The sequence below is a fragment of the Mastacembelus armatus genome, chromosome 18 (assembly GCF_900324485.2).
Source record: "Mastacembelus armatus chromosome 18, fMasArm1.2, whole genome shotgun sequence".
Lineage (NCBI taxonomy): Eukaryota > Metazoa > Chordata > Actinopteri > Synbranchiformes > Mastacembelidae > Mastacembelus > Mastacembelus armatus.
Window position 1 is genome coordinate 2,690,495 of NC_046650.1, and position 12,514 is coordinate 2,703,008.

Below are 12,514 nucleotides of genomic sequence, written 5' to 3' on the forward strand. Positions count from 1 at the left end.
GGTAAATCACTTCCACCAGGTCAGTGTAATATCTATTAGTGTTAGCTGCTGTTGTTATTCCACTGTGATTTCTGTTGGCCACGTGCACAGCTGGTCCCCAGTGCAGCCCCAGCTAGTGTAGCTGCGGCTTAATGGGTTAGCCAGTTGGCTCAGATGACTGTATCAACAAGACCTGTTTTTGCTTGGTGTACTTTAAGTTAGCAGGACCCCTTCCACCAAAACAGGCCCCTCCAGCACATAGTAAAGCCATCTGAGAGAGTCCCTGTCAGAAGCTAAAGTGTACCTCAGTGCATAGCCGATGTCCACCCGGCATTATAAAATTTTATCATCCACCAGCAGGATAAAAGCATAACATGGCAGGTGAAATGTTCACCTTTGAGGCTTGACCAAAGATTCTGACATCAGGTCAGTGTTTTTTTTTTTTTTTTTTTTTTTTATTAAAGACTGATTCTGGCAGCCTTCCCAAGACCTATGTCTTTCTTTTTATCCTGATCTCCTTACTGACATACATTAAAGAACAAAGAAACAACAGACAATGCTATTGCTGAAGGACAAAACAGAAACTGGATGCAGTGTTCATTGTGGGGATGCCTGCTGCTGCTCCAGATGGGACTGGGGAGCCCACTGTACTGTAATACCTGCAGGGAGGACACATAGGAGTCATATAAATTCTGAACATTCTGACATGTAATTATTTATTTGCAATAAGAATTCAGAGAAAAGTAAAAGTTTACCTGCACACACTAACTTTACACTGCATATTCAGAATACTGAGTGAACTATCATGTAATAGACAACAGACAGTGCAGAGAGATGGAACATTTTTTAGGAAGAGCTGATGAAACTGAAGAAAGAACTAACACAAGCTTAATGGAATGAGGTTTGGAAAGGTAGAGAGGTTTTAAGAAGTGACAGAAACTAGACATACACACAGTTGTAAGGTGGGAAGGAAAAATGGTGACCAACAGGAAGAATGATGCAATGGTGATGATGATAATTTACTCTCGTCACATTTTAACTTTCCCCACTGAATAATAATGCATTTACTGTTTTTGTTGCACACACATCTTCACTGACATATTGATCTTATTTGCTGGGTGTAACAGCAGTCAGGGGTTTGTGTATGTGTGTGTGTGTATGTGTGTGTGTGTGTGTGTGTGTGTGTGTGTGTGTGTGAGGGGGCTTCTCTTATTTCCAAGCTGGTGATCCAAAGCCAGCACAGAGAGAGCTTGGCGCTTCCTACCAGCCTACAAACCCATTACTCCACATCTGAACTATGTGAGTTACAGCTCTGTAGGTGTACTATGGTGCTGTCTTTGATCACAGTGTAAGCTAACATAAATAGATAGCAAATGGTAGAGAGGATCTGCAAGCATTTAGTTGGGAGTTCAATTTCATCAAAGATCAAAGGAGGAACTGTGGTCTGTGTGCAAATAAGAAATGATAGTGATCTGGTTGCATACACAAAGTAGTCATTACCTTATAGGGTAAGCAGACTAGCAAAACTAAATGATTTCCGCAAATACTGACTGTGGGTTCTTATTTAGCTTAATTACCTGGCACCTCAGGCCCTTGTATCTGAGATGACTAGTTCACAGATTGTAAGAATGTCAGACCTGTTGGCTTGGCTTTAAAGAGTTAGTTATATATACCCTTGTGTCACCAGGAGACATGGCTACATAAAGCAGTGTGTCATCAGCATAGCTATGGAAAAAGACCATCAAGGGATATTAAAAAGCAGTGGCCCTAAAATTGATCTGAGGCATTGTACGGTTGCATTTATAGAATTTATGACCTTTTATGACAAAGAACCATCACAGTAAAATGAGAGACAAACCAGTAAGAAACTGTTTGTCAATTTGTTCTCTCACTTTTTAAAAATTATTTTCTGATCATCTGATTAATCAGTAATCAGAGCACTGAAAAAAACAAGCATTTATGGACATCTGTGTTTTCTTTAACCTAACAATACTGGGTTGAACTCATCTCTTAAGATCATCTCTTTTTTCTTCACACTACTACTTCTGCCACTTTTACATGTACTACCAAGTAGAACACCATGCTTTTGATAAAAGACTGTCGGAGCATTATATGAAGTAAAACACTAAGACCTTTAGTCACTCCAAAGTTGCATTTATTTCTGTTTTTACAGGTAACTTTTCAAATATAGAATTTTGAAGTACATTAATATTCATGTCAGTAATTCTTATTATAGTACAAACCAAGTTTATATTGGTCTCTTTTGAAGGAGAGGAAGAAACTTCAGAGTCCTCTAGTTTTGCCCATTGAGGTTTTAGTCAACCGGTGAGATTATTTCTGCCTCAGAGAAGCATTTGTATAATTACATATGTGATCTTCCAGGGAGACCCTCATCCCCCACCTGGCAAAAAGAGGTTCTTTGGTGTTGGTTTGTCTAAGTGATGCACCACATTGTAAATTGTGATCATTCCTGTGGCACAGTGTGAAGTTGTTAAGCTCTGCTGCTCCACTGTGGTGCATGGCCTCAAACAGCTCATTAAGTCTGTCGTCAGATGTCAGTCTTGTTGACAGTCTTTTGGTGTTGGGCTTGTGTGATCAGCCTTACTTTTTAGTCTTTTTCACAGCACCTCCTTTCTCCCCTCTCCTCAAGGCTTACATTGATATATCAGTCACTTATAATTTCTAATCTGTCTGTCTTTTTGTACTTTCAGAATTTTACATCAACATTTGAGCTTGAATAGTGGTGGATTGCAGATTTCTCTGTTTTTCTAGGACCACTAGCACAGGTAGGTAGTTTCCACCATTCACTGCACACTGTTGACCTCTATTCATTTCCTGTCAGTGACCCACAGTGCCTTCTGTAGATCAGAGGTCACACCCCTGGGCAGACTTTGATCAGTCAGCCTGTTGAACATACACACACATTCTTTCTAGGGTAGGGAACATCAAGGTTCCCTAGCTGTCAGAGAGCTAAGTCTTGAAAATGAATCTGTAGGAAAGAAAACAAAGCTGATGTTTACTAGAAGAGTTTAAGACAAGCATAGAGTCCAGAAAGACTGCCTTAAAGATATGGCCAAGTTGGTGAACCATTTTGTGCTTGTGTAGGCATTACACAGCAGCCACATACAGAATTACACAGCGATGACATGTTTAGCCGCATGTCGTCGTTCCGTCGCTGGCTGTCTAGGTGGTGTCCAGCAAACGATGTGGGCTTCATAGACAATTGGGCCACTTTCTGGGGAAAACCCGGTCTGATAGCGAGAGACGGCATCCATCCCACTTTGAATGGTGCAGCTCTCATCTCTAGGAATTTGGCCGAGTTTCTTAGCCGACCTAAAGCCTGACAATCCAGGGTGGGGACCGGGATGCAGAGACTCAGTCTAAAACGCCTCTCTGCAGTTTCCTTAGAGCCGCCGCCCCCCTCAAACCACATAGAGACTGTGTCTGCCCCTCGAACATATAAATCAAATAAATCAGAAGTTAACAGAAGAGGAGTTATTCATAAAAACTTAATAAAAATGAAGACCACTCCTCTTATTGAACAGAAAAACAGAACTGTCAAATGTGGATTATTAAATATTAGGTCCCTTTCTTCTAAATCTCTGTTAGTAAATGATTTGATAACTGATCACCAAATTGACCTACTTTATCTTACTGAAACCTGGTTACAGCAGGATGAATATGTCAGTCTGAATGAATCAACCCCCCTCAGTCATAAAAATTATCATGTTCCTCGAAGCACAGGTCGAGGTGGAGGAGTAGCTGCAATCTTCCACTCAAACTTATTATTAAACTTTCATCCTCAGAACAGTTATAACTCATTTGAGAGCCTCACTCTTAGTCTCTCACATACAAACTGGAAAACACAAAAACCAGTTCTACTTGTCACTGTGTACCGTCCACCTGTCCCTTACTCAGAGTTTTTAACTGAATTCCCTGACTTCCTGTCTGATTTAGTGCTTAGATCAGATAAAGTCATTATAGTGGGAGATTTTAACATTCATGTAGATATTGAAAATAACAGCCTCAGCATTGCATTTAATTCTATATTAGATTCAATTGGTTTCATTCAAAATGTTAATAAACCCACCCACTGTTTTAATCACACCCTTGATCTTGTTCTGACCTATGGCATCGAAATTGAACATCTAATAATTTTTCCCCCAAATCCTGTTTTGTCAGATCATTCTTTAATAACTTTTGAATTTAAAATGATGGATCATGCAGCGTCTGGAAGAAAATTCCACTACAGCAGATGTTTATCCGACAACACTGTTAATAAATTTAAGAAAATGATTCCATCTTTATTTGCATCTATGCCAAGTATAAACATAGTGGAGGGCAGCTGCCTTAATCCTACTCCCTACCAAATTGATCATGTTGTTGACAGCGCTGTAACCTCACTGCGTGAAACGCTTGATTCTGTAGCCCCTCTGAAAAAGAAGTTAGTGATTCAGAGAAGACTAGCCCCATGGTATAATTTACATGTTCGTACCTTAAAGCAGGCATCACGAAGGCTGGAAAGGAAGTGGCGTTCCACAAACTTAGAGGAAATTTTTCTAGCCTGGAAAAACAGTCTATTAACATATAAAAAAGCTCTCCGTAAAGCCAGAACTGCATACTATTCATCACTAATAGAGGAAAATAAGAACAATCCCAGGTTTCTTTTCAGCACTGTAGCCAGGCTGACAAAAAGTCACAGCTCCGTTGAGCCCAGTGTTCCCTTAGCTCTCAGCAGTGATGAATTTATGAGTTTCTTTACAAATAAAATCACAACTATTAGAGATAAAATTCAGCAGATGCTTCCTATACCTGCAATAAATGAATCTTTTACTACAGTAGCTCTTGAATCATCTGTAGGACCTCAGTTATGTTTAGACTGCTTCTCTCCTATAGATCTCTCTGAATTTACATCAGTAGTTGCTTCATCGAAATCATCAACGTGTCTCTTGGACCCGATCCCGACTAGACTGCTTAAAGGCACCCTGCTATTAATGAACTCATCTTTATTGGACTTGGTAAATTTATCTCTAGTATCAGGCTACGTACCACAGGCCTTTAAGACTGCAGTAATCAAACCTTTACTCAAAAAGCCTAGTCTTGATCCAGGAGTCTTGGCTAATTATAGACCAATATCCAACCTGCCATTTATTTCTAAAATCCTAGAAAAAGCTGTTGCTAAGCAGCTATCAGACCACTTACACAGGAATGAACTATTTGAAGATTTTCAATCAGGATTTAGAGCACATCATAGTACAGAAACAGCACTGTTGAAAGTTACCAACGATCTTCTCTTAGCCTCAGATAATGGACTTGTTTCGATACTTGTCCTCCTAGACCTTAGTGCAGCATTCGACACCATTGACCACAACATCTTATTACAGAGACTGGAGCATGTGATTGGTATCAGAGGAACAGCGTTAAAGTGGTTCCAGTCCTATTTATCGGACAGATTCCAGTTTGTTCATGTCCATGATGAACCTTCCACACGAACAAAAGTTAGTTATGGAGTTCCACAAGGTTCTGTGCTAGGACCGATTCTGTTCACCCTGTACATGCTTCCTTTAGGATATATCATTAGGAAGCACTCTATTAATTACCACTGCTATGCGGATGACACTCAGTTATATCTATCTATTAAACCTGTTAACACAAACCAGTTAACCAGACTTCAAGCCTGTCTAACTGACATAAAGGCCTGGATGACCAGTAACTTTTTACTTTTAAACTCGGAGAAAACAGAAGTAATTATATTTGGGCCTAAAAATCTCAGAAATAACTTTTCTAAAATTATAGCTACTCTAGATGGCATAGCCCTGGCCTCCAGCACTACTGTAAAAAACCTTGGAGTTATTTTTGACCAGGACATGTCCTTTAACTCACACATAAAACAAATTTCTAGAACTGCATTCTTTCACCTGCGCAACATTTCCAAAATTAGGAACATCCTGTCTCAAAATGATGCAGAAAAACTAGTCCATGCGTTTGTTTCCTCAAGGCTAGATTACTGTAACTCATTACTATCTGGATGTCCTAATATCTTAATAAAAAGCCTCCAATTAATCCAGAATGCCGCAGCCAGAGTCCTGACAGGAACTAGCAAGAGAGATCATATTTCTCCTATATTGGCTTCTCTTCATTGGCTCCCTGTAAAATATAGAATAGAATTTAAAATCCTTCTTCTCACATACAAATCCCTTCATAATCAAGCTCCTTCATACCTTAAAGACCTCATAGTACCATATTATCCCAATAGACCACTTCGCTCTCAGAGTGCAGGCCTACTTGTGGTTCCCAGAGTTCTCAAAAGCAGAATGGGAGGCAGAGCCTTTAGCTATCAAGCTCCTCTCCTGTGGAACCAGCTCTCAGCCTGGGTTCAGGAGGCAGACACTCTCTGTACTTTTAAGGCTAGACTTAAAACCTTCCTCTTTGACAAAGCATATAGTTAGGGCTGGCTTCAGGCAACCCTGAACCATCCCTTAGTTAGTTATGCTGCTATAGGCCTAGACTGCCCGAGGACCATTGGTGCACTGAGCTCCCCTACCCTAACCCCCCCCCTTCCCTTCCCCTCCTCTCTCTTCTCTCCTCCCACCTCATGTATATTCCACCATTGAATGTCACTAACCTTGTGCTCTCTCTCTCCCCTAGTTTGTGCTCTCTCCCTCTCTCTCTGTTCTCTCTGTACCTTCTGCAGGTGTCCCTGGTCCTGGAGCTGTTTATAGCTGATGTGCAGTTACTGGTCCCACCAACCTGCAGTGTCTATTTGTTGTTTATTGTTGCTGTTCTTTTCTCTCTGCTCTATCCACTCACCCCAACCGGTCGAGGCAGATGGCCGCCCAAACTGAGCCCGGTTCTGCTGGAGGTTTTTTTCTTCCGTTAAAGGGAGTTTTTTCCTCTCCACTGTCGCCAAGTGCTTGCTCATAAGGGAATTGTTGGGTTTTTAGTTTTAGTTTTTGTAAAGTGCCTTGAGATGATTTGTATTGTGATTTGGCGCTATACAAATAAAATTGAATTGAATTGAATTGAATTGAATTAATGTTCTTAAAAGTTAGACCAAATATAGCTGCAATTTTCACAACATGAACATTTCATCATTTATTCTTAAATTCAATATATACACTTATCTGGTAGCAGAGTAAACAGAACTTAATCTGTAAATCATTGTAATGCAAAGTAATGAGAATACAATTACGGAGTAAATCTATTTTGCAAAGACAAATAGTCAAAACACTTAGACATATGTAATAGTTGTGAGAAAAGGCTTAAACAAAAAACAAGGCTTGCTCCCTATTCTGTAGGGTTAAAGTTGCAATAATCTCATTTTTAAATTGCAGAGAGTTTAAAATGAGAGCAATGTGAAAAGGGGCCATTAGCAGTGGAAAGCCAACAGAGAACTATCATCCAAAACTCTGATAAACACAGACAAATCTGGAGACTGGCTGCTGAACATGGTGCGGCATTTTAGCAGCTAAAGAGCTAGAAGTTGGAGAACAAAACAACACTAAAAGGCGAGTGAACATTGGACTTCAAGCCAAAACTATTGAATGTCTGCAGAATGTGTAAAAACAAAGTGTAAAATCTTAACCACACTTTCACAAGGTTGTATTATGCAAGATGCTGTGTTTTGTGTTTGTTCAACAGCATCAGTGTCATGAGGTGACTGGGCGCCTCATTTCCCTTTCCCTATCGTGTCTCCTTTCCCTTTCTCCTTCCGTGTCTTGTCGTGATGACACGCCCTCCAGTAACCACTTACCTGCCAATAAAAACACCAGTCTTCCTCAGTCACATCGCCAGTTTGTCAGTCTACCAACACGGTAGTAACTCACCTTGGATAAACTTATCAGAGTGATTACTTGTTTTGTTTTTTTTACTCGAGGATTTTTCTCTGCAGGTCGCCATCCTCTCCTCCACTGCTCAAGAGCACCTCTCGTCTCCGGATTTGGATGCCACTCGTCTCATCCAACCGTAACCCTGCTAATAAACATTTCTTATTCCTGTATCTGCGTGTGGGTCCTCCTCCCAGATATGTGTTTAGTCTGTGAGCAGCTACAGTCAACTGTTCCAGCTATTTTTAAGTTGTAAAAAATAGACAATTACATAAAAGACAACAGCAATAAACACAGTGGACATATGATCAGCTTCCCATCAGTTTCAGTACATTACAGACTCAGTGCAGTCGAAACTGACTCTATTCTCCAAAACCAGAGTTTCTGCAGACTGAGCTAATTAGCCCCAGTTAATGAACAAGTTCCCCGACAGACACTGCAGATGTTTACATGTCTCTGTGGAGTTTGCCTGTGTGTGCAAAAGACAACTGATTTTCAGTTGTTTTACTCATTTTTCACATGCAAAGACTTAGAATAACTGCAAATCATGGCTCACACCACAGAATTTCTTGCCAAAGTTTTTTTTAATCCAATTGGATGCTTGTAAGCAAATTTGTCTGTGATTTTGTCTATGACTTCAAGGCTGAGTGTTCCCTCCATGACAAAAAAGATTATTTTCCTCAAAGACAAGATTTTTTTGGCAGTTATTTCTTTGCAAGGCCTGTTACCGTCATTTACAATACCTAAAATACCTTAAATACCCAAACTATTGTGTCACTGTTGAACTTTTTCAACCATGCAAATCAGCATTTTCAGCAATAATATCACATTGCACAGGCTTTGACAACGCATACTTCACAACAGCTGTCAGAACTTGTCAGCGCCTCAGTGCTGGATCATCCTGGTGAATCTCACCCCTGAACATTAGAGATTATAGTGTCCACAGCAGTGCTTTATCCCCTTGGGAAGCATCCATTTCTATCTCCTCCCACCTCCTCCACTCCTGCCACAGCTGCACAGAGACTCTGTTGTATTATACCAAATCAAGGCCTGCAGCTCTAGTTCCAACGGTGGAGAGAGGTAAGGGAATAGAAGTTACTAAGAGAGCTGATTTTAGGTAAACAGTAGCTATCAGGCTGCTGTTAATGTACTATAAAGTCAGACTATCTTACTAAATAAATAAAAATAAAAATAAAGGAAGAGTTTTAGGGAAGAGTTAAGAAAATCAGAAACCTCCAGACAAACTGGTCACACCCTCAGGTAGCGAATGTTGAAAGCAACAGCTTTAGTATTTATCCTCAGTATTTAGTAAACATGCGAATCACAAATATGACTTCCATACCGGAACGGTCGCGGCCTTGGTTAACAACGAACGCCACTGGTGCTGTTGACTTACAGGGTGCCAGTGGAAATTGGGAAATGACTGTAGTGAACACATTTTTCCAGAAAAAGGAGGAGCATAGGGTGACATATAAGAGTGGAGGCAGGAGCACACAAGTTGATTACGTCTTGTGCAGATGTTTCAACCTGAAAGAGATCAGTGATTGCAAAGTAGTGGCCGGGGAGAGTGTAGCCAGACATAGGCATAGGATGGTGGTGTGTAGGATGACTCTGGTGTTGAGGAAAATGAAGAGGAAAAGGGCAGAGCAGAGGACCAAGTGGTGGAAGTTGAAAAAGGAAGAGTGTTGTGTGACTTTCAGGGAGGAGCTGAAACAGTCTGGGAGGTCATGAGGCTCTTCCAGATGACTGGACAGCTACAGCTAAAGTGATCAGGGAGACAGGTAGGAGGGTACTTGGTGTGTCATCTGGAAAGAGGAAATCAGACAAGGAGACTTGGTGGTGGAATGAGGAAGTTCAGGAGTGTGTTAAGAGGAAAAGGTTAGCTAAGAAGAGTGGGACACTGAGAGGACAGAAGAGAACAGACAGGAGTACAGGGAGATGCAGCGTAAGGTGAAGGTAGAGGTGGCAAAGGCCAAACAAAGAGCATATGGGGATTTATATGATAGGTTGGACACTAAGGAGGGAGAGGTGGATTTGTACAGGTTGGAGAGGCAGAGAGATGGGAAGGATGTGCAGCAGCTAAGGGTGATTAAGGACAGGGATGGAAATGTGTTGACAGGTGCCAAGTGTGATGGAAAGATGGAAGGAATACTTTGAAGAGCTGATGAATGAGGAAAATGTTAGAGAGCAATTCAATTCAATTCAATTTTATTTGTATAGCGCCAAATCACAATACAAATCATCTCAAGGCACTTTACAAAAACTAAAACTAAAAACCCAACAATTCCCTTATGAGCAAGCACTTGGCGACAGTGGAGAGGAAAAAACTCCCTTTAACGGAAGAAAAAAACCTCCAGCAGAACCGGGCTCAGTTTGGGCGGCCATCTGCCTCGACCGGTTGGGGTGAGTGGATAGAGCAGAGAGAAAAGAACAGAGTAGAAGAGGTGACTGTTGTGGAGCAGGAAGTAGCAAAGATCAGTAAGGATGAAGTGAGGAAGGCGTTGAAGAGGATGAAGAGTGGAAAGGCAGTTGATCCTGACGACATACCTGTGGAGGTATGGAAGTGTTTAGGAGAGGTGGCAGTAGAGTTTTTGACTGGGCTACTTAAGAAGATCTTGGACAGTGAGAGGATGCCTGAGGAATGGAGGAGAAGTGTACTGGTGCCCATTTTTAAGAACAAGGGAGACGTGCAGAGTTGTGGAAACTACAGAGGAATAAAGCTGATGAGTCACACAATGAAGTTATGGGAAAGAGTAGTGGAGGCTAGGCTGAGATCAGAAGTGAGCATTTGTGAGCAGCAGTATGGTTTCATGCCAAGAAAGAGAACCACAGATGCAATATTTGCTTTGAGAATGCTGATGGAGAAGTACAGAGAAGGCCAGAAGGAGCTGCATTGTGTCTTTGTAGATTTGGAAAAAGCGTATGTCAGGGTGCCGAGAGAGGAGCTGTGGTTTTGTATGAGGAAGTCTGGAGTGGCAGAGAAGTATGTTGGAGTGGTGCAGGACATGTATGAGAGCTGTAAGACAGTGGTGAGGTGTGCTGTAGGGGTGACAGAGGAGTTCAAGGTGTAGGTGGGACCGCACCAAGGATTGGCTTTGAGGCCCTTCTTGTTTGCTGTGATGATGGACAGGGTGACAGATGAGGTTAGACAGGAATCTCTGTGGACCATGATGTTTGCAGATGACATTGTCATCTGTAGTGAGAGCAGGTGGAGGAAAATCTAGAGAGGTGGAGGTTTGCTCTGGAAAGGAGAGGAATGAAGCTTAGCCACAGTAAAACAGAGTACATGTGTGTAAATGAGAGGGACTCAAGTCGAACGGTGAGGTTACAGGGAGTAGAGGTGAAGAAGGTGGAGGATTTTAAAGACCTAGGGTCAACAGTCCAGAGCAACGGAGAGTGTGGAAAAGAAGTGAAGAGACGTGTGCAAGCAGGTTGGAACGGGTGGAGGAAAGTGTCAGGTGTGATGTGTGACAAAAGAGTGTCAGCAAGAATGAAAGGAAAGGTGGACAAGACAGTGCTGAGACCAGCAATGTTGTCTGGTTTAGAGACAGTGGCACTGAGACAAAGACAGGAGGCAGAGCTGGAGGTAGCAGAGCTGAAGATGTTGAGGTTCTCTCTGGGAGGGACGAGGATGGATAGGATCAGGAATGAGGACATCAGAGGGACAGCTCATGTTAGATGTTTTGGAGAAAAAGCCAGTGAAGCCAGATTGAGATGGCTTGGACATGTTCAGAGGAGGGACAGTGAATACATTGGTAAAAGGATGCTGAGGTTAGAGCTGCCAGGAAGGAGGCCTAGAGGAAGACCAAAGAGGAGGTTCTTGGATGTAGTGAAGCAGGACATGAGGATAATTAGTGTGGGTGAGGAGGATATAGAGGATACAGAGGATAGGGTTAAATGGAGGCAGATGATTCGCTGTGGCGACCCCTGAAGGGAGCAGCTGAAAGGAAAAGAAGATTTACATTAGGATCGTCTTGTTCACAGGAATACATCATCCACTCAATTATCACTCCTGACAACATTTGTGTTATTAGCAAAAATAACCTGTAAATCCAAACTGACTTCATCTCACATTACATCATGTTGATCTTGTGTCTCTCACAGAGTCTTAAAAATCTTCTTCCTCAATCAGCTTCTTGCCATAACTCAACTCTTCTGTTTGGTGAATTGACATTAGTTACTGGTGTGGGTGCTGTTCTGACTGTGGTAAAATATGATGTCACATATTGTCTTGTCCTGCACTACTCCACTCAGAGATCCTGAGTTTAAAGCCCTTAATAAACAATAATAAAGTTAATATTTTATTGAACTTTGATTTTGATTGTTGTTTATTTAGAACATAAGCACTTATTCTTAGTGAGAAACGCTCCCAAATAATCCCAATTTTTCAGGGGCTAGGGCCCTGCCTGCTTCTTAGTAGGTAAGTTAATGCCAGGATAAACCTTGTTTATCCTACTACTACCTACTAAATTAAGGATAAAGAATTTAAATATATCCATCATATTTAGATTATTTTGTATATCTGATTTATAAGATTATAAGTATATATATATATATATATATATATATATATATTATATATATTATTATATATATAATATTACATATTGTACTTATCTGACTTATAGTAAACTAAAAATAAGTTGTTATCTGGTTACTTTTATAAATGCTGAACAAAGGCCTGTTACACTGAAATGTCAGCTAACAGA